This window comes from Quercus lobata, chromosome 2, assembly GCF_001633185.2.
Source record: "Quercus lobata isolate SW786 chromosome 2, ValleyOak3.0 Primary Assembly, whole genome shotgun sequence".
Lineage (NCBI taxonomy): Eukaryota > Viridiplantae > Streptophyta > Magnoliopsida > Fagales > Fagaceae > Quercus > Quercus lobata.
In genome coordinates, this window is record NC_044905.1 from 81,594,710 (window position 1) to 81,619,203 (window position 24,494).

A 24,494-nucleotide genomic window follows, 5' to 3' on the forward strand; every position below is an offset into this window, starting at 1 on the left:
TTTTTATAATTTTTAGGATTTCTTGGAAAACCCATGTGGGTATATTGTTAATTCAAGCTAGAGAAGAGCATAGGCTTTGCTTGTTGCTTTTATTATTATGCAGAACCTATGAATAATAGGAAAAGCCACAAGGGTTTTGTCTATCCTGAATAACTCATTCAGTTTTTGTTAACATTGCCTCCAAAACTCCAATCCATGAGTGAGTGCTCAGATGAAGAAGCCATTTGTGCACAGGCCCATTGTGGATTCGAACTACGCAAAGGAGACTTGGAAGATTCTAGAGCATGCAATCCAGGATATTTTGAGCAATCAAAATTTTAGAAACCACACTTTTGAACAACTTTATAGGTATTGCCCCCCTTTGCTTTACATATAATTTCACAGTTTATACTACTCTGCTATTGTTTATTTTTCTTTTCAATGTTTAAATTTAAGATTGATTCATTTCTTTTTTGGGGGTTTAAAAGAGGAAAGTGCATTTTAAACCCTGTAATTTAGTGAGAGTACTTTCAAAAGTACTAATAAATTTAACATTGAAGTTTTAGAAAGTAACAAATTGTGTTCGTAAAAAGGAGAGATGGTTGGCATCTCCCTTGACAGGGACGAGAACGGCTTTCGAGCTTACCTATTACCTACACATCCAGTTAAGGCTTCCCACCCTTTGGGGTGGATCTATAACCCAATTTTTACCATCGCACACTCTTGGTGTGATGGTCACTCCACAAGTATAAGTGCTTGTGGAGTGTGGGGGATAAGGGCCAAGGTTTAAGTCTCCAGGACGGAGTTTTCACACACATATACACTTAGATTAGGCTAGAGTAGAATTTCTATCTTGTATCAAAATTTTTTCCCACTAATAAATCCAAAAAACTTGAGTCGTGAAAATTTTTTGCATTTGTGATTTTTATTTATCATGTAGGGTTTCATGTACCCTTAATATTGAATTGATAGTTGAATTATGGTTAAATTCGCAACATTGACTTTCTAGTTCATGGATTCACTGCAAATCTTCACCAATTGCAGCCAATTCATGTGTTGGAGGGCAATTACCCTGTCCATCCTTAAAATTCTGTATCCTGCACATAAACTTGGAACTGGTTATGTAGTCCTGACCTTTAGGTTTTGCGAAGGATTGATCATTTTTGTGGTGACTTGTCAAGAGAAATCTTTGACTATTAAGGTGCTTTGAATGCCCAGTAGGAACGCAAGAATATGATTTAAAGCATAGAAGTTTCTTGGTTTAATGTTTGCACTATAAAGTTAGTAGAGGACACTCTTAGCTCACTCAACTAGGAATTAAGGTGACGAATTTCAAACAATGGCTGATGAGGTTGAATTAATGCTTTAAGCGTGGAGAAAATATGACATTTTAATTAGTTTCTCAATGACAAACTAACCAAGAACATGATGTGATAGAATTAGCTGCCCATGATTATGGAAGGTGAACACCATACGTAGAATCCAATGTTAAATTTATCATGTTTTCGATGTCTTGGTGGAAATTTGGTCTTTATCTATAGAATTAACTGGATACAAGAGTCCAATATCAAAGTCAAAGGTTGGAGTTTTGGGCGTTTCTATGTCATCAATTGCCTTGGTATTTATATTGTTGATTTTGGCAATCTTGTTTTCCTAACTTTTTTTTTCCTTGTTATAATTTTTACCATGGATTGTCTCATATTGAAGTTACCAAATTTTCTGTTCATTTTGTTATCCTAGTTATTTAACTTCAATAAAATGTATCCTCCCATTTAAATATGTTTCTCTAGGTTTAGAATTGGCAATTCTTCAAATGGTTTTTTGTCAAATTGTTAGCAACTCATGGATTGATTTATCTACTTATTCTATTTTTATGTATCTTCATTGATGTCTCAAGATTCTCGTTCCATCAGCTCTTTATCTATTTTGTTCTTTGAAGCTCGTCATTTTGTGCCATGAAGCATAATATCACATAAGGACTTATAACTTGGTTTGATAGAGTTAATCCTATGGCATTTTTTGCAAGGTCTTGCTAGTTGTGGCAACATTAAGAGTTCTCTTATAAGTGTGCGTTTGTTTAAGCTTTTAGAAGCTGAAACGCGCTTTTTGAGACCAAAAATATTTTATGTGTGTTTGGTAATGGTTTTAAAAGTTGCTTTGTCCAAAAAGTTGCATTTTGAAATGTGAAAGATGAGCACTTTATGTGTGGACAGCTCTCAGCTACTTTTGCAAAAGCCAAAGTGCTTTTAATAAATATTATTGTTGGATCTGTAGTTCAATTACCAAATTGCCCACATGTTTTATTGAAAACCCAATTTTACCCTTTGATAAATCAAAGGATAACACCATCTCTGTAGCGCATGCTAGAAATCTCATCTCTCTGCTTTGCTATAGAATAGCAATCCTCTCCGTGCTGCTACAGGTAAAAGACTTCTTCTTCTTCTTTTTCTTCTTCTTCTTCTTCTTCTTCTTCTCCTCTCTATATTTAAAAAAAATAAAAAATTATTGATGTCTTATATATCTGATTTGAGAAAAACATTTTGAAGGTAGAGTTTTTGATCAACAAAACACCAAGCAACATTGATCTACTAACAAAAACCACCAGGTACCACCAGAGATTTTGAAATATTTGTTGAAAATTTTTCAAATCTGTGTGTGCTTTATTTGTTCTTGCTATTTACATGATCTATTTGTTCTCTTTTGGGTACTGAAAAAATTTGTGGGTACATACTTTGTATTTTTTTTTTCTTTTGTGGGTAAATGCTCTGTTATAGGTCTGAATTGTTTAATTCTCAACTAGGTTGATTAAGTATGTTTAGTCTGCATTTCAATTCCTATAAAAAGAGAATGTTTTGGGGGTGTGTTTTTGTCTTGTGTATCAAATTTGTGAATCTGCTATTTCTTGTTACGATAAGGTCTGTAAAATGTTGGAAGCCTTTTCAGCACAATTTTAACTTTTGGATTATAAAAGGATTTGTTAAGTTCTTTTCACATTTATCTTTTTCCAATTTCCAATTATTCTTTCTTTCTTGAGACTTTCCAAAGTATTCATTAAATTTCTTGTTGATTGATAATGAAATTTATTTTATTTGGAGCTTAATTTATTTTAATAATTAAATTGGTTATAATATAATTGTACACAAGCTATTTACATTTCCGTAGTGATTGTACGGGTTTATGTTTCCACTCTTTATTATTGATTTTTGGAATCAATCTCATGCTATGGTGGGTTGGTGCTTCTGGAGTAATTGTGTTAATTGTTCAGTGTTTGATTCATTGTCATGGTTTGTAAAATGCTTGTCCTCTGTGGCAGAAGAGTTTATTATTATGAATTCTATTTTTTGCATTTCTTATGATAGCTTAACTCTATAGATGGATAAAAACACCACTTCCAACTCCAAAGCAAAAAAAGCAAGAGCATTATGGGGAAATCCAAGTTAGACAACTACTTTTTGTAACCTTTGTGTGGAAGAGATTGAAGCCAGGAATAGAACAATCTTTGTTGCCTTTAGTCCCAAAGGTTGGAGCAATTTGGTGATCAAATTTTGTGATGAGACCGGTCTAAACTATGATAAGGACCAATTAAAAAGTAGGCGGGATGCATTAAAAACAGATTGGAGAGTGTGGGAAAAATTGAAGGGTCTTGGCACAGGTTTAGGTTGGGATGCAATGAAGGGAACGATTGATGCTAGTGATGATTGATGGGACATGAAGTTGAAGGTGAGTTGAGTATTTTATTAATATGTAGTTAGTTGGAGATAGTTATGTATATTATTGTAATATGAGTGAAATGTCAATTACATTTTGTAGGAAGTACCCAAAACTTCAAAATTTCGACATAAAGGTCTGCAGAATCTACAACAACTTGATAGAATGTTCAGGGATGTTGCAGCAACTGGAGTAGAACTCAAGATCTTTAACAGACCCTGATATGGTGGTTTTTCATGATTCCATTGCTAATTCCATTTGGGGGATAATAATTAGTAGTTGTCTTCTTCTTTTTTTAAATTTTAACTTTTTTATATTATAATATCATGTAGTACAATTTTTTTACATTTTTATGTAGTACAATTTAAACTTGGACTATTGGTATGTATTTTATCATCTTTTTACATTTTCATTTTGTGCTTCATGATGATGAAAATTATTTAGATTTAATTAATATTGAAAAGAAGCCAATAATGGTAATAACAAATAATTATGACACTAAAAAGAACTAAACACAAACATTATTAAAATAATACCAATAATATATATTTATTATTATTATTATTAATTAGTTTTTTTTTTAGTAAGTATATGAAGTAGTTGATTTAAGTATGAAATAAACTCTCTTATATATACATTGTCCTCTTTCGTAATTTACCTCTCAAGCTGCCACTTTATAAGTGCTAGTTAAACACTCAACTTTTTCAAAAAGCATTTTTTAACAGCTTTTACCCAATGTTATTAATACTGTTTCGGACCCCTTTTCGGTTTGCCCATTGGAATGGAATTTTTCGGTACCGTCTTATTTCGACGTACCATTTCAGAGCGTTTCAGAGTTACCACTATTTTATAATATAAAAAATATATATTATTAATAAAAAAAACCCCATATAAATTATTAAGGGTTTTAAAGAAGTTATAAATACATATTTCAACTAATATGTGATCTTTAAGCCCAAATAATAATAATAATAAGTATCAGTTCAATCATTTATAAAATATAATAAGAGTAATAATATGAAGAAAAAAAAAAAAAAACCAAAACCTCGATGTTAATATTAGTAGGTGGAATAGTGGAAGAGGGTTAAGGCTAGAACATTCTATTTTTATTGTTTGTCTTGTGGGGCTCACTACAACATAACAAAGAAAAAAATTCAAAATTTAAAACAAGAGTGACAAGAGAGAAGAGTATCACGTGGGCTGGCAAAACAAACAAAAAATATAAGGACATAGCATTTAAGGAAGAGCAAGGAGGTTGACAAATAGTCAAATACATTACCATTTACCTATACAGCACACAAATAAAAAACGAAAGGGAGATTGGCAGGACCGAAACCCACTAGAAGAAAAAAAACGAAGAAGATGGGTTCGAAACCCACCAGAAGAAGAAGAAGAAGGAGGTAGGAACTTTTTTTTTTTTTTTAAATCCAAAATCTGGTACCGGTCGAAATTGGCTGGAATGGTAGAAACACCTCGAAATAGGCCGAAATTTGACCTAAGGTGGAATGAGGGGTATTATGGTATCGGTTTTAATGCCGGTACGAAATATTCCAGCCGTAACGGAATGGAATCAATAATAATGCTTTTTCCAAACACTCAACTTTTATAAAAAGCCTAGTTTCATACTGTACTTTTTAAAACCTCCACTTTTTCAAAAAGCACAATATCAAAAAATTGAACCAAACTCATCCTAAGTAGCATGTATCTTTCCACATCGCCTGTCCTAGTAAAGTAATTTTTTTTTTTTTTTTTAAGTGGCAAAGCTACTGGAATTCTATTGGATTAATATTGCTAAATGTGTGAGATGCTGAAATTATTATTTTTTACTTGAGAAAATTTCACATTTCTGATGTTTAAGATTCTGAATACATTCAGGCATGCTTTTAATGTGGTGTTGCACAAATTTGGAGAGCAACTCTACTCTAGACTTGTAATGACTATGACTTCTTATCTTAGCGAAGTATCTAAATTGATTCAAGATGCTCAAGGAGAGTTATTATTGGAAGAGCTGAAAAGGAAATGGGCAGATTACAAGAGGCATTGGAAACGATCCGAGATGTAATGATGTATATGGAAAAAACTTTCATCCCAAGCACCCACAAAACTCCCATTCGTGAGTGTGGGTTCAATTTGTGGAGAGATTTTGTCATTCCCCAAACTAGGCTTCAGGATACACTTCTTGATTGTGTCCATCCAGAAAGGAATGGTGAAATTATAAATAGGGATTTAATGAGGAATATTATAAAGATGCTAACGGATTTAGGTTCTTTTGTTTACAAAGAAGACTTTGAGCAGCACTTCCTTGATGTTTCAACTGATTTTTACCGTCTTGAGTCTCAACATTTCATTGGGTCTTGTGATTGTGGAGATTATCTAATGAAGGCTGAGAGACATCTCAACAAAGAAAAGGAGAGAATGTCCCATTATTTGGATAATTGAGAAAAAGAATAAAGAAAGAAAAACCTTCATGTTTGGCTAGTATATGCCAATTATTAACAGGACACTAGTTCATCATATAAGTAAAACACAAATAATGAATATGTTAAAACTAACGCTTGATTTTCCTTTCGAAGATGCTAGGTCTGTAAGTTGAAATTTCCATGGCAACAAGAAGGGTGAACTGCATCAATACAAAGAGGGTGATAGGAATGCTAGCCAAATAAATGACAGGTTTGAAAATCCATGATTGTTCATGTAGCATAAGAAAAAGAGCAGCGGAAAAGGCTGTCATCATGGCTGCAATAGAGAAGAAAAGGGTAGAACGGCCTAATATCATCTTTCTAGGTAAGGACTCAAGGAAATCTTCTTTTGCATAACGAGATGTGAGGATTCTTATAAACATTAAGACTGAAGTTTAGGAAGAAAAGAGTGAGAGAATAATTTTTTTCATCACACACACACACAAAGACAGAAAGGGAAGGAGATTCCAATTTATTTATTTATTTTTATAGGTAAATAACAAAATTAAATAGAATGAAGAAATGCACCTCCAGTACACAAGCAGCGTACTGGAACTGCAGAATTATGACATATTACTGGAGTCTAGAAAATCGAAAAAAGGTCTCAAGTACATAGATATTTCAGCAATCCAATTAAAAAAAAGATCTTAAAATAATCATCTTGAGCTCCATTGTTCTGCGTTCTGTTCTAATTCCTTCAAAAGCCCAATTGTTCCGTTCACACCAAGTGATCCACATAAGGCACAAAGGAATGGCCTTCCAGCAATTGCCTCCCCTGAACTTACCACACCGACCTGTCCAACCAGCCAGCAAGTCCACTACACGGCGAGGCATAACCCATTGCACGCCAAATAGGCAGAAACCCATATGCCATAATTCCCTAGAATACTCACAATGCCACATAATATGATGCTATGATGATAATAATGTTGAAACAATTATGAGCAACCTTCATAAGCAGTTCTAGATAATACCTATGCTATGAAACTTCTTCTAGCTACTATTAGGCAATGAAACTATAAAAAAAAAATATATATATATATATATATATAATAAAATAAAATTAAAAAAAATTAAAAAAACAATCATTGGAATTGGAATTGGAATTGCACCTTAAAATCATCTTTAGTTACAAGGGAAATTGGAATTGCACCATAAAATCAATCATTGAAAAAAAAAAAAACTAACCAATAGCATCCAAGTATTGCTAAGGGAAAGAGAATGAAAAAAAAAAGTGATAAACGAAACCAAGAAATAATAGAGTCACACTATATCTAAACCTTCACAACACATTTATATATCAAAACATAAAGATTGCAAATAAGAGAAGAAAGCATAAGAAGTTTATAACTTTGAGTTGACAAATAGCTCCTTCACCATCAAAACAAGTTTTTGTACAATCCTTCAATTCTTAAGCTACATTGCTAACAACCCATCTTCCAGAGTTTAACTATAGACATGCTAACTATAAACTGAAAAGAGAAGAACAAAAAATCTGTACAAGACTAAAAGAGAAGAAAAAGAATTCTCATATACAAAAGATTTTATTCCATACTTCATCAGCTTGTGTCGGATCAGAAATTAATGAAGTAATTAATGCATCAAAATCAGCAACAGAGTCTGATTTGGATTGACTGCATACTTCAACCAGGGGTGGTAGATCAGAAAATATTTGACTCAATGGTTCATCTGGGAATGTGGGATCATCTATGCATGCAGCAAACTCTTCATTCGTAACAGCATCAGCATCAGCAACAGCATCCAACCGTCTTTTTTTGTGTTCTTGGGCTTGGGCATCTTCTTGTCCATGTGACATCACACCAGTTGTATTGAAGGTTGAGGCCTCTTCAGAGACAGCGGCAGTAGAAGAAAAACATCCAGAAACCCATGCAGCAAACTCTTCATCATCAGCACTAGGCATCTCAGGCTCAGGCTCAGGCTCAGGCTTAAGTGAAATCACAGCAGCAGCAGTTGTATTGAAGCATGAGAACTCTTCATCAGCAGTAGAAGAAAAAGCTCTTTTGAGACCTCTTCCGTTGGCCTCCTCACAATCTGACCCTGACCCTTTATTTAGTTTATAGATGACGCAGAGGACTGTGTTGGTTCTTCCAAATTCCTGATTTGCCAAGGAGAACTCGTGCATTATCCAATTAGTTTTATTGAATTTGCTCGAATGGAGATCCTTGGCCTTAAAAGAGAGCATCTTGTCGATCCCAATAACATTGCCCTGAGAATCGTAGAGTCTTTTGGGCTTGCTTTTTTCAAGCCAGGTTCCGCAAGCGGCAGCCCTGCACACACGATTGCCGGATGTTGTTTTGAGGTCGGTGAAGACGTAGAGCTTCCGGTGGAAAGTGTGTAAATGATAGTGGGTATGAGAATCATATATTTCCCATGGAGGAATTTTGCCATATATCTCACAATCATTCATAATAAAATGATGATTTTGGCGAGTATCTTGTTCAGCATCGTTGACTTTCTTCATTAAAATCTTCATCAATTCATCATCTGTAGGATCATATCGAAACCCGATCATCTCCATTGTTTCAAAAAATCAAAGAATTTTCTTTCCCTTTTCTATAAACACGTTGGAAGTCTAACTTTTTGATGAATGTTTGGTGAATGTAAGAAATCTCAAACTCAGAATTAAATAAGAAACACGTAGGAAGTTTCAAACTTTTTGATGAATGTTTGGAGTCTCAAACTTTTTGACGAATGTAAGAAGTCTCAAATTCAGAATTAAGTTAGAAACCTTTTTTTTAGGAACAAGTTAGAAACTTCGAATATCTATGCATATATATAGCAACGCTAATAGTGCGGTCAATTAAAGTTAAAAGGGCGGTTATATATAATTATATTATATCCATGGTTTTAAAAACCGGTACGGTGAAAGAATCGAAAAAGAGACTGATTATCGGTTTTCTGGTCGGACCGTGGTCCGACCGATGGTCGAACCGATGACGTCATAAATAATTTAATTAATAATTTTTAAAATTATATAAATAAATAATAATTTTTTATACTAAAACTAATTAATAATTTATAAATACACATGTAAACTAAAATGATTTGTAAACTATAATGCTCTATAATTCATTAACTACTAATAATTAAAAGAATAATTGAGTATAAAAGTTACCCATAGAGTAATGGACTGAATAAATGATAATAGTAATTAGCTAGTTTAGATTCAACAAAAAAAAAGTAACTAATTAGTTCATACCTGACTCAATGAACTTATAAGTTATATATATAATTATAAATAAATAAATAAATAAAGGGAAAGAAAACAAGACAAGAAAACTTTAAATAAGGAATGGTAATGATGGTCACGCTGGGAGAGTAAAAAATGATTAAAAAAATTAAAAACTTCTGGATTTAGAAACCCAAAACTCAAAAAGCCAGCCTTTTGCCGTTGGAACTATAAAAAAAATGTCAGCCACTGTCAGTCATTTGTATGTTTCCACGTCTTCCAATATTTTATTAAAAGATCTTTTTTTCCTATTTCACGTCTTCCTAGTTCCTTGTACCACCTCAGGTTTAACTCTTCATTTTTCAGATCTCTAAAGTCTAAATACACTCTCTATTCAAGCTTTCAAGTTTCACGCTTTCAGCCTCTTCCTCTCTGTTCAAGCTTTCAAGTTTCAACATCTTCCTTTCTCTGTTCATGCCTTCAACCCCAGTTTGCAAATGTCAATGAATCAATGGTGCCACCCACCAACCAACGTTGTCCCAGTTAGGCTGAGAACCTAGCAACGCCGTCCCAGTGTTAGGCTCGTCAGTGGCGCAAAGACAGAGTTGCCAATAACCGGTTCAACCATACCGGTTCCGGTTCTAAGGTTCAACCGTCCGGTTTTCAGTATATTTCGGTTTTTTGTTATTTTTCGGGTTTTAATCATAACCGGACCGGATTTATTACCGGTTCCCGGTTGAACCGGTCGGACCGGCCGGTCCGATCCGGTTTTTAAAACCATGATTATATCTTAACCTTTCTAAAAAATATATATATTATATTATATATGCAAAGGGCGGTTATATATAATTATATATAAAATTATTACTAATACCCTAAATATACCATAGAAGGCGTATAATTATTACTAATACCATAGAAATGATTCACTGCTTCAAAAATACTTCAGCCCGTACTATACCAAAAAATAAAAAGGTTTCTCCTGCGCGTGGCGCTGTTGGTTTTGGGACTACTGAGGCTAGGCTATTTGGCTGATGTGAACAAAGAATGCGCGCTGATCGTTGGCAAACAAAAATACTTTGGGCACGTTAGCTATAATGTGCTAGACATTGTAAAGGAACATTCATACATAGAGCACTCATAGCAGTGAAACTAAATAGCTATATAACTATTTTAGTTTTACTAAAACACAAAAAATGTTCTACATCAATGTATATAAAACTAAAATTTTTTAGCTTCAAGCTTCCGTAGGAAGCTACTTTTGGCTTCGTACGGAAAGTGAAGCTACAACTTTAAAATATTTTTTTAATTCTTACACATATTAAAATAATACTTCTATTTTTTTTTTCTTTTTCTTTTCTCTTTATGCCTGTTACTCTCATTCTCTCCCTCTCTCCTCAGATCAGCTCTCAAACTCATGAACTCTTAACTCTCTTAAACTCACTCTCTCAAACTCTCATCTCTCTGTCTCACCACCGCTGGCCCGACTTGAACCTCAACGTCACCGACCCACCGAAGCTTAACATCACCGACCCATGGGTTGACCCACTCTGTCGAACTCCCAAGCCGACCCAAGCCCCAAGCCGCCGATCCATGCCTTAGACCCATGCTTCCAATCCACGCCTCTGACCCACGCCTACCTGACTCGCCTTTCTTCTCTTCTATCTAACCCACCAAACTCTTCTTCCTCACCTCCACTCTACCGTTGGGTTCGTGGGTGGGTTACTAGGGCCGTGGTGTGTGTTTGTTGTGTGGGTCTCTTTGGATAGCATATTTGGGTTTTTATTTTATTCTATTTTTTTTTAATTGGTTGCTAGTTTTTTGGTTGAGCTTGAGGCTACTATGATGGTGGTTGTGTTGTGATGTTGCAGTGAGTTTTATTTTTGTGGTTGTGGGTTGATTTTCTTGGTAGTTGTGGGCTGATTTTGGTGGTTGTGGCGATGGAAGAGTTGGCTGTGGGTAGTGGTAGTGGTGGTGGGCTGTATGAAGTGGTGGTGGCAGTGGTAGGATGTATTATTTTATTGTAGTAGATATATTATTTTATTATGATGTTTATATTATTTTATTGTGTTGAAAGCTAAAATAGATCCACTGCTGCTGGATGTTTTGTAAAATGAGTAGGTAAAAAAAAAAAAAATAGCTTTTTGTGGTGCTAAATAGCTAAAAAAACAGCTCTACTACTATGAATGCTCCAAGGAATAACTAGGTTTAATTAACATTTTGGTCTTTGATCATTGTCCCATCCATTTTTGGAGTTAGACCATTTGAGTGCTAAATTAAAGTCACTACGTAGTATTAGTTAGTAACTCCAATGTATGTTGCTTCTGGAAAGCATGGTTATGATTAGGAGGTTAATGTTCAGTTGTTCACAGAAAGAGTCTGGAAAGCTTAAATGATTGGATATTGTACAGGCACCTTGCTTGAAGAAATTGTGTGATTGTTACCTTTTGACAGGGTATTTGGTATTGGCTTGTGTGATTGTTTCTTCAAGTTGTTTATTTGGAATATTGCTTTTGAATTACTATAGGCTTGGATAAGTTTAATCTCAATGAGTATCATTTTTGTTTATCTTTATTGTGTAAAATCTAGGAGCACATCTAAGAATTATACGACTCTTGCTAGAAGTGAGAATAAGGAAAGTGAATGAAAATCTATATATATCTAAAACCTGAAATGTAGCATTTATTGTTGCTACACTCCAGTTAAACCACATCAGTAGTTATGTCATTATCATTTTTTCTCCAATTTTTTATATGATTTTTTTATCATTTAAAGTGAATTAAAATCTCTATTATATTTCAATCAAAATATCATATTTATCTTATTTTTAACTATTCTTATTTATTATTAAATTTTTAATTTCATTTTAACTTTTCATATCCCCACTACTCTCTACCTTAACTTTCTTCAACCTTTCTCATTCCATTTTAACTTTTCATATCCCCGCTACTCTCTAACTTAATATCATTACTTTTCTATCTCTTTATCTTCCTTTATTTTTGACTCTTCTTATTCTTATATATCCTCATACTATAAATTTGTCATTCCCTCTCCCATTCCATGCATAATTTTCTATATTTTCACACACAAAAGGTTCTCTCTCTCTCTCTCTCTCTCTCTCTCTCTATATATATATATATATATATATTCAGTTTTTTTTTTCCTTGCATATCTACTTTAGGTTGATGAACTTTTGTATTCTTTAGAATTCTCCTTTGAGTTGATAGGATTTAGTTTTGTGTTTTATGTTGTTATCTTTTTTATTCTCATTGATTGTTAAATGTTACCCTATTGTATTATAAAAATAGTATATAAAATAATGTTATTTTATTACATAGCATAATTTTGTGTTTATCGCTATACATTTCATTTTTACAATTTTTTCTTCTCATCCTATTTTATTCAACATTTAAATTCAGCAACATCCTCCATATCATTAAATTATTTATATTTTGTCTCTTTTTTTTTTTTAATATTAAACATATAATATTTTATTTAAATTCAATAAATAAAAATTGTTCTTATTTGTGTTGAATCCAATACATTGAAACATTGGACCTAAATCCAAACCCAATTTAACAAATAAAAAATGCAACAAATAAGCCTATTCAAACCAACATTAGATATTCATCTTTGGTTCAATATGTCAAAGAAAATGATAAGATGAGGCACTGACATCCAATGATCCAACCCAATCAGTGTTTATTGTTACAACAAATCGTTGGATAATATGTAGTTCTGCTAAGGCACTGAAAGAAAGTTTACAACAAATCAACAATTCTAGCTACCATAAACTCTGTAGTTTAAGATTTGATAAACCATAGGGACCAGGGTGAGTACCACGATATTTATAGGTTGCAAAATAAAAGTGTTGAATTCATGAATTATTATAAATTCATAATTTTGTTTGTCTATCATTTATTTATTGGAGAGCTATTCTAGCCTTTAGGCCCATGCAATGACTTTTTAAGGGCCCAAAAGTCATTGCAAAAAAAGAAAAGAAAAAAAGAAGAAGTTATAGAACTACTAATTTTATTAACAAAATAAAAGTAATTTCATGTGACAGTAAATATAATTTGTGTTACATCAACAATAGGAACAAGGTGGACCAAATAAGATTGAATTATAATGAATAGAACCAAAGTGGATAGAATGGACTGAACGTGACCAAATTGGACCGAATAGGACCAATGTGGACCGAATAGAGCCAATGTGGACTGAATAGACCGAAGTGGACAAAATAGGACCAATGTGGAGGCAATGTGGACTGAATAGACCAAAGTGGACTGAATAAGACCAAATGGGCCGAATTGGACCGAATAGAACTTTAGTGGACATAATGGACTAAGTATGACCGAATGGACTAAATAAGAGCAAAGTAGAAAGAATGGACCGAACGGGACCAAATTGGACCGAATATGAATGAGGTGGAAATATTGGACAGAAGTGGACTGAGTAGGTGTAATATGGATTGAATAGGACCGAAGTAGACAGAATGAACCAAAGTAGACAAAATGGACCGAATCAGACCAAAGTAGACCAAATGGCCCAAATGGGACTAACGTGGATCAAAGTGGACAAAATGGACCGAATAGAACCAATGTGGACCGAATAGAGCCAATGTGGACTAAGTGGACTGAATTAGGTAGTGGACAATATAGGACCCATGTGGACCGAATAGAGCCAATGTGGACTGAATTAGACCGAAGTTGACTGAATAAGACTGAATGGGAAAAATTGGACTGAATAGAACTTTAGTAAACAGAGTGGACTAAATAGGACAGAATGGACGGAATAAGACCAAATTGAACCGAAGAGGAAAGAATGGACCAAATAGAATCAATATGGACCGAATTAAACTGTTGAATGTTTATCATTTTTATTGCATTTTTAGGTTCATTTTTCTAATGTCTATTTTATTTTATTTTACTTAAAATTAAAGATTTTAGCCCAAAAATATAATAAATTTCATACTTTTCAACCAAAAAATGAAGAATTTTTTTTTGGAGCTAAACATGAAAAGAAAACCTACAAAAAGAATCAAGTTAAGACTCAATTAGTCTAAAATGGACTGAAAGGGGATTGAAATTGACCGAGTGGACCAAATTGGACCTAAGTAAACCTAATTGGACTGAATAGAAATTTTTTAAGTTGTAGGAAGAACAAATTATCTTCAAAAAAATTTTAGAAAAGAAATTATACATTAAATTACAATATAAAATAATTATTTATTTCCATGCATCGCGTGGGTCTGCAACTAGTTTTTATAACTTGGGATATAAGACTCTTGCAAGAAGTACAGAAAATCAATTCTGGTCCTTCTGGAGTAATTTAGAGGGTTGTTCTAACTTTGTCAAGTTTTTTATTTTGTCTTCTTCTTCAATTTCTTTTTTATTTTTTTTAAAGATGCAAGAGTACAAATGGAAAAGAAAAAAAAACATCTTATGCATCTTGTTATTATTAAGGAATTGATGAAATTAATAGGAGATGAAATTGCAGCTCTCCAATGGACTGTACCATTAATATGTAGGCATAAGTCTTTACCAGTGATATTATGGTGGATAAAAAGCTAAAATTGTCAAGAAGAAATTGAAGTACTTAAAAATAGAAAAAGCAAGAGACTTAACTTTACTAGTGATATCATGCAATGGTGTGGATAGAGGATTAGCCGAGTTGAATAAGTGAAAGTATATATGCGAAAAGATAGTGTCTTGTATCGGTAGATATATTTTAAATGAAATTCAGTCTTTTCTATTCTAATTAATCTATACCCTGATTCCAGATTCATATATCAAAACCTTCGGATTGCAAATAAGAGAAAAAAAAATCTTATGAAGTCTATTCTTTAATGTTGACATATCAAAATAATAACAAAATCACATACCTTCCTCCTCTCTTCCAGCATAATTTCCACCACAGGCACTAATCAAACCACCTGAGCTTCCCATAGCAGTGAGTGAGGTTGATTTATCCAACCCACCACAACTCCATGATAAACCACCCTTTACCCTATATCCCTCAAATACAGTGGCCTCTCTGGTCTCTCCCACAGAATCTCCTCCAAACCATGAGCACACCCCACAGACTACATAAATTTTGTACTGTAGGTAATTCTGGAACTTTAATTCTGCAGTAGCCAACATTGGATTTCACATCCCATTTGAATTTATTACCACATATACCATTCATATGTATTCATTCAATTCACAAGGTGCTTAGAGTGACCAAAAATCATCTTTTTTATACTTTAGTTACAAGGGAAATTGGAATTGCACCTTAAAATCAATCATTGAAAAAAAAGTAACCAATAGCATCCAAGTATTGCTAAGAGGGAAAGAGAATGAAAAAAAATGTGATAAATGAAACCAAGAAAGTCTCGTTTATAACATAATAGAGTCACACTATATATCTAAACCTTCACAACACATTCATTTATCAAAAGCATAAGGATTGCAAATAAGAGAAGAAAGCATAAGAAATTTATAACTTTGAGTTGACAAATAGCTCCTTCACCATCAAAACAAGTTTTTGTACAATCCATCAATTCTTAAGCTACATTGCTAACAACCATTTGCCAGAGTTCTAACCTATGTTGCACGGACACGGACACAGACACGGACACGACACGGACACGGACTCGGGGATCCGGCAATTTTTGAAAAATAAGGACACGACACGGCGGGGACACGGCAGTTAAATAATTAATTAAATTTTATATTTAGGCATATTTTTTAATATTTTATGACATAAAATACGTTTATGTCTAGAATTTAAATTATATAAGTACTACAAATAAGTAAACTAACACCCAAAGTAGTATAATAATACACATAAAATGTTTAGAGTACAAACCAAAAGTTTAAACAGGCTACATTCAACGTCAAACTAAAAACATTAAGGAAAACCAGATTTAAACTTTTGGGATATATATAAATATATATATATATATATATGTAGTGAGAGTGGGATTAAAAAAGAAAAGAAAAAAAAAGCGTCATAACTTAAGTAAACAGAGTACACAGCATCTCTGAAAGAAAGAAAGAAAAAAAAAAACAGAGAGAGAGAAGAGAAGAGGTCGGACTCAGACTTGTCCACGCCGAGAGAGAGAGAGAGAGAGATCGGAAGGGACAGAGAGCATGGCGTCGACGGCGACTGTCTACGGAGCTCGCCGACTTGCCGACCGGCCCGATCTTGCACCGGCGACTGTCTATGGGTTTCAACTTTCACGGTATCAGACTCTAAACTTTCACCGGCGACTGTCAAAATCTGTGATTTTCTGTTTTTTTTTTCACTGCTGGCGTGTCCACCGGCGACTATCTATGGTTTTTCAACTTGAGATGTGGGTTGAGAACTTGAGATGGGTTGAGAAATCTGTGATTTTCTTTATTTTTTTTCTTTTTTTTTTCACTGCTGGCGTGTCGGAGCCATGTCGAAGCCGTGTCGATGCCGTGTCAGAGAAGCGAAAAAAAAAGAAAAAAAAAAAGAGACACTCGCCGGACACGGGAATCCGGCGAGTCGTACCCGTTCCGGTGTCCGACACGTGTCCGACACCGACACGACGCCAAAAATGGCGTGTCCGTGCAACCTAGGTTCTAACTATGGACATGCTAACTGTCAACTGAAAAGAGAAGAACAAAAAATCTGTGCAAGACTAAAAGAGAAGAAAAAGAATTTTCATATACAAAAGATTTTACTCCATACTTCATCAGGTTGTGTCGGATCAGAAATTAATGAAGTAATTAATGCATCAAAATCAGCAACAGAGTCTGACTTGGATTGACTGCATACTTCAACCAGGGGTGGTAGATCAAAAAATATTTGACTCAATGGTTCATCTGGGAATGTGGGATCATCTATGCATGCAGCAAACTCTTCATTCGTAACAGCATCAGCATCAGCATCCAACCGTCTTTTTTTGTGTTCTTGGGCTTGGGCATCTTCTTGCCCATGTGACATCACACCAGTTGTATTGAAGGTTGAGGCCTCTTCGGCGACAGCGGCAGTAGAAGAAAAACATCCAGAAACCCATGCAGCAAACTCTTCATCGTCAGCACTAGGCATCTCAGGCTCAGGCTCAGGCTCAAGTGAAATCACAGCAGCAGCAGTTGTATTGAAGCATGAGAACTCCTCATCAGCACTAGGCATCTCAGGCTCAGGCTCAAGTGAAATCACAGCAGCAGAAGTTGTATTGAAGCATGAGAACTCTTCATTAGCAGTAGAAGAAAAAGCTCTTTTGAGACCTCTTCCGTTGGCCTCCTCACAATCTGACCCTGACCCTTTATTTAGTTTATAGATGACACAGAGGACTGTGTTGGTTCTTCCAAATTCCTGATTTGCAAAGGAGAACTCGTGCATTATCCAATTAGTTTTATTGAATTTGCCCGAATGGAGATCCTTGGCCTTAAAAGAGAGCATCCTGTCCATCCCAATAACATTGCCCTGAGAATCGTAGAGTCTTTTGGGCTTGCTTTTTTCAAGCCAGGTTCCGCAAGCGGCAGCCCTGCACACACGATTGCCGGATGTTGTTTTGAGGTCGGTGAAGACGTAGAGCTTGCGGTGGAAAGTGTGTAAATGATAGTGGGTATGAGAATCATATATTTCCCATGGAGGAATTTTGCCATATATCTCACAATCATTCACAATAAAATTATGATTTAGGTGAGTGTGTTGTTCCGCATCGTTGACCTTCTCCATTAAAATCTTCATCAATTCATCATCTGTAGGATCATATCGAAACCCCACCATCTCCATTGTTTCAAGAAATCAAAGAATTTTCTTTCCCTTTTCTATGAACACGTAAAATGTTTCAAACTTTTTGATGAATGTTTGAAGTCTCAAACTTTTTGATGAATGTTTGGTGAATGTAAGAAATCTCAAACGTAGAATTAAGTAAGAAACATGTAGGAAGTCTCAAACTTTTTGATGAATGTTTGAAGTCTCAAACTTTTTGATGAATGTTCGGTGAATGTAAGAAGTCTCAAACTCAGAATTAAGAAAGAAACTTTTTTTAGGAACAAGTTAAAAACTTCGAATATCTATGCATATATATAGCAACGCTAATAAGGGCGGTCAATTAAAGTTTTTTTTTTTCTTTTTGAAAGCGGCGGTCAGTTAAAGTTAAAGGGAGGTTATATATAATTATATATATTATAGATAAAATCATTGCTAATACCCTAAATATACCATAGAAGGCATATAATTATTTCTAATACCCTAAAAAAATCCCAAAATCAAGAGAACAGTCCAAAAGAAATGGTTCATTGCTTCAATACAAAAAAAAAAAAAAAAGGGTTTCTCTTGCGCATGGCGCGTGGTGCTGTCGGTTTTGGGACTGCCGAGGCTAGGCTATTTGGTTGACGTGAACGAAGAATGTGCGTTGATCATTGGTAAACAAAAAAACTTTGGACATGTTAGAGCATTTCCATCAAGGATTCTTAAAATTTTAGTATTTAACACTTCAAAATTTTACTTTATCTATTATACCACCCTATTTTAAGATACATCAAACATCAAAACTTCTATATTGTTTACCATTTCATTCAAATAATAAAAACTACTCATTAAAATAATAATATAACAACTACACAAAAAACTATAGCAACCACCTCCTCCATCACACCTACCACCACTCCACTTGCCATAACCACCATTGTAGCAACCACAACCCACCATAGCCACCACCACCACAAGTCACAGCACCACCGTGGCAACCACAATCACCTATAGGAAGAAAATAAAAAATAAAAATACGCAAAATATAACCACAACCATCCACCAAAATCACAACCAACTACCACAAAAACAACCAGCCATTGCAAAAACAAAATCTCAACCAAGCACTCCCTAGTGGCTGATCTAACCCACTGTAGGAAGAAAAAAAAAAAAAAAAAAAGCAAAACCACAACCATCTAGCAAAAACAACCAGCGATCAAAACAAAATTATAACCCAAAGATCCAACCCACGGACTCGCCGATCTCACCACTATGCCTCCAAATCAAACCCACAAATCACCGCCACCGTGACCCACCATCGAAACCCACTGAAAAAAAATTGGAAGGGAAGTAGCTTCATTGGTTCAAATCCAAGTCGTGAGATAGCTTCAAGTGGGGAGCCATAGGGAGATTGATTTCAGAGAGAGAGAGAGAGAGGAACGACGGGTCTGAACAGAGAAGAAGGAAAGAATAAAAAAAAGGGAGAAATAAAATATGTTTTTTAAGAGAAGAAGAGAGAGAAAGCTTTAAAATAATATATTTTTAATAAGATATAGCTACAGTGCGCTCTCAAAAATGAGAGTGCACTATAGCAAGATGGCAAATCTTTTAGCATATGCAAGTTTTGATGTAGTGGGTTTTTTGAGTTTCAGATTCTAAAATTTAAGTTTTAGCGTTTTTGCAATTATTGATAAGGATGCCCTTAGCTATAATGGGCTAGACATTGTAAAGGAACACTCAACCATAAGAAATAACTAGGTTTAATTAACATTTTGGTCTTTGATCATTGTCCCAACCATTTTTGGAGTTAGACCATATGAGTGCTAAATTATAGTCACGGTGTAGTATTAGTTAGTAATTCCAATGTATGTTGCTTCTCGGGAGCATGGTTATGATTAGGAGGTTAATGTTCAGTTGTTCACACAAAAAGAGTCTGGAAAGCTTTGGTTAGAAGAGTTTGACCCATTTTTCAACTTAGGTCAAGGAACAAACATGATTTGGCTTCAGATGAGGGCTACACTTGGGGAGTTGACTAAATTTGGAGTACTTAGTTGGGTATTTCACCTTATGATCATATATTAATAGGTAATTAGTACTTGTTAAACACATGACACATATGGTTAGCAAACTTAAGTAATGATCAATTATTATTTTTTAAATGCATAGTGATCTTTTATTTTATTTTACGAAACAATAAGATTTAAATTTATGATCTTCGCTCCATAATAGTTTTTTTATATAATAAAACTAATATATATATATTGGTGTAGGTGAGATTCAATATTGGTTTTGTTTTTGTATAGACATAATTCAATAGTAGGTACTTTATTTAACAAAAAATTTTTCCAATTAAGTTTAACTAATACACGCCCGAGCTTCCCCATATGTAATCAATAAAAAATTATTCTGCTTAATAGTGTGATTACAAAGCCCATGACTATTGTTGAGCATAATAGTACGAGTTGTGCTAGGGATACTGCATGGTATATTATATTTTGCTTACTATTCTCATAATATATATATAAAATAAAATAAAATAAAATAAACATTGAGCTTACAAAATGATGTGTTACCAATTATAAAGAGAAATATTCATTTATAAGAGAAAGTTAAAGCCCATTAGTCACATTCATTGCCACATCAGTTTGTAAGTTTTATGTAGTAAAACTTGTAGTATTTTTAGCATTTTCCAAATAGTACTAGTTGACAGGTACACTATCATTTACTATGAGAAATTAGGGGAGAACAAGTGCCTCTCTGGCCTCCACCCTTAACCCTTAGGTGCAGCATCTCAGGGGATTGAGTTATGCTTGAGACTGTAATGGAAAACTACTACGCTCCTAGTAAGTTAGGGGTTGTTTGGTAGACAAACTCCAACACATGTTTTCAGTTTTTAAATAACATTACATGCATTTTCATACACTTTTTCATCCATACGTATTTTCACACATGTTTTCAAATAACAAAATACATGTTTTCAAACACATGTACTAAACACTCCCTTACGGTCACTTATATCAGGGTTCAACGTGAATGAATATTGACCATATATAGGAGAAGGGTATGTATTTAAATTTCTAAAAGTTGCCTATGCTATGATACAGAGAGAAGTGGCTTCTTGACTTCTTGTTTTTTTTTTTAAAGAAAAAATTCGGTGCATATTATTAAGGGAGGCTGTCTAAATTAGCCTGTAGTACAAATTTAACATCTGATGGTACATTTTCCATCTTCCATCTTCCATTCAGGCTGTTCAGTTCTGACTTCTTGTATTGTTAAAAGAATTCCACACAATTAGAGTGCAGGTTAACAAATTCAAGAATTTGAGTAAATGTTATAATTATTATGCGGTCTATTTCTTCTGGCATATTGGAAGAAACTCTAGACAGCATAAATATCTATAACTCTATATACCGTTTACTTTTGTCACCCTTTCCTTATGGCCCCTTTTTTTTTTAACTATTGAAATATATTTAAGAGGATTATTTCTTAAAATTTTTAGGTATTTTCTATACTATTATAATAAAATTTTTGAGGGTACTTAATACCAATTTTTTTCCTTAAAAATACTAATAAATAATATCTATATTAGTTAAAAAAATTTATAAAATAATTGAAAGACTTGGGTGACCATGGCCCTCAGTCTCTGCTAGACATTACTGTTTGAATGTATTTCAAAGTTTGACAACCTGAAATATTCTAAACCAAGTCAATTAGTTTAGTAGGAATAATTAAATTGTCTGGCAGAAATATTGTTTAATCGAATATAACAGTTATTTCTCACCCAAAAAAAAAAAAAATTCAATTAAATTTCCAACATTTAAATGATAAAAAGATGGCCAATTGTTTGTTCTGGTTGTAAATTGTTTCACTCCTGTTGATCAAATCATAACAGCAACTTCACCACAACTTAAGCTTTTGGTGTAAACTCCAAACCATTTGGGTCTATTGGTGGGTGATTAATAGCTTTTTGTTTTCCTGAAATCTCATTCAGTTTTTGTTAACATCCCTCCAAAACTCTGATCCTTCATTGAGTGCTGAGATGAAGAAGAGCTTTGTGACATTCAAAAATGAGTCCATGGTGGATCCAAACTACCCAAAGGAGATGTGTAAGATTCTAGAGCACTTGATCCAGGATATTTTGATCCATCACAATTTTGGAAGCCTCAATTTTGAACACATTTATTGGTGTGCCCCCCTTTGCTTTTTATATATAATTTCGCAGTTTTAGACTACTATGCTATTATTTATTTTTATTTTCAATGTTTAATAATGAGATTGATTCATTTCTTTATTGGGGTTTAATAGGAAATTACATTTTAAACTAGAGTACTTTCAAAAGTGTGGTGAAAATATGACATTTAATTGGTTCCACCATCACAAACCAACCCAGAACATGATGTGCTAGAATTAGCTGCCCACGATTTTGGAAGGTATTTTCATTGTTTGTAGAAACCACTGTTAGTTATCATGTTTTTGATGTCTTAGTAAAATTTTTGTCTTCATCTATAGTCCCAACTGGATACAAGAGTCCTATGTCAAAGTAAAAAATTGGAGTGTCCCGCAGTTCATAGTCCATGGTGTTTAAATTTTTTAATTTGAAACTCTTATTTTCCTTTCCTTTTTTTTTTTTTTTTTTTTTTTTCTTCTTCTTATAATTTTTACCATGAATTATCTCATATTGAAGTTACCAAATTTTCTATTCATTATGCTATCTATATCATTTAACTTTAATAAAATGTATCCTCCCATTTATTCAGTAGGTTTCTTAGGGTTCAGTATTGCCAATACTGAATGGTTTTCTGTCAAATTGTTAGCAACTCGTGGATTCATTTATCTCTCTCTCTCTCTTTTGAATGTGTCTTCTCTGAAGTCTCAAGATTCTTGTTCCGTCAGTTCACCTATTTTGTTCTTAGCAGCTAATAAAACGCAAATGGATTTATAACTTGGTTTGCAAGAGTCGATCCTATGGCAATTTTTTGCAAGGTCCTGCTATTTGCTGTGTAGGTTTTCACATCCTCTGTCATAGTAAAGTCTTTTAAATTTTTTTTAAGTGCCAAGTGGCCGGAATTCTTTTGAACTAATATTATTAAATGTGTAAGAAGCTGATATTATTATTTCTCACATATGAAAATTTCATATTTTATGATGTTTAAGATTCTGAATACATCAGGCTTGTGTATGATATGGTGCTGCACAATTTTGGAGATGAACTCTATTCTAGACTTGTGACAACTATGACTTTTCATCTAAGGGGAGAGGTATTTTTGGAAGAGCTGAGCCAGAAATGGGCAGATCATAACGAGGCATTGCAAATGATATTAGTTATATTTGCGGACATGGATATAACTTTCATCCCAAGCACCCACAAAACCCCAATTCATGAGCTTGGGTTCAATTTGTGGAGAGATATTGTTATCCCCCCCACGCTAGGCTTCGGGATACACTTCTTGAGCATGTTCATAGAGAAAGGAATGGTGAAGTTATAAATAGGGATTTGATGAGGAATATTATAAAGATGCTAATGGATTTTGGTTCTTCTGTTTACGAAGAAGACTTTGAGAAGCCTTTTCTTGAAGTTTCAGCTGATTTTTACCATCTTGAGTCTCAACAGTTCATTGAGTTTTGTGATTGCAGGGATTATCTAAACAAGGCTGACAGATGTCTCAACAAAGAAATGGAGAGAGTGTGCCATTATTTGGATGCTAGAAGTTTAGATAAGATAATAAGTGTGGTTGAAAAGCAGATGATTGAAAGTCACATGCACAGACTAGTCCATATGGAGAACTCAGGCTTAGTTAATATGCTTGTGAATAACAAATATGATGACTTGAGAAGGATGTATAAGTTGTTCTTCAGGGTACCTAGTGGACTCTCAATCATGAGGGATGTCATGACTTCGTACATTCAGGATACGGGTAAGCAGCTAGTTACCAATCCAGAAAGGTTGAAGGATCCTATAAACTTAGTGCAACGTCTCCTGGATTTAAAGGATAAGTATGAAAAAATCATCAGTTTGGCATTTTACAAGGACAAGACATTCCAGAATGCTTTGAATTCCTCATTTGAGTACTTCATTAATTTGAATGCTCAGTCCCCAGAATTCATTTCTTTGTTTGTGGATGACAAGTTCCGTAAAGGATGGAGAGGGGTAAGTATGGAGGTTGTAGTGGATAAGGTCATGGCACTTTTCCGATACCTTCAGGAGAAAGATGAATTTGAGAAGTATTACAGACAACATTTGGTGATGAGGCTCCATGCAGGGAAAAATCTCTGATGATGCTGAAAGAAGTTTGATTGTTAAGCTAAAAACAGAGTGTGGATATGAATTTACATCTAAGCTGGAAGGTATATTCACTGATATGAAGGTCTCTCAGGATACGAGGAAGGGCTTCTATTGTAGCCTTGGTGCTGAGATTTGTGAACATGTAGAGCGTGCTACATACTGA

General features: G+C 34.1%; 1 long non-coding RNA gene, 1 other non-coding gene and 1 pseudogene across 2 annotated transcripts; all 3 read left to right on the plus strand.

Annotated features, from left to right (window-relative positions):
• The first annotated feature begins 211 nt into the window (after positions 1-211).
• Positions 212-24,494, plus strand: LOC115972289 (annotated as a pseudogene).
• On the plus strand, positions 559-690 carry LOC115978459. Its single transcript, XR_004088738.1, has one exon. It is a non-coding gene; the product is annotated as a U6atac minor spliceosomal RNA (small nuclear RNA).
• Positions 2,323-3,994, plus strand: LOC115978349. The gene is made up of 4 exons (XR_004088686.1): positions 2,323-2,401; positions 2,526-2,584; positions 3,352-3,699; positions 3,790-3,994. It is a non-coding gene; the product is annotated as an uncharacterized LOC115978349 (long non-coding RNA).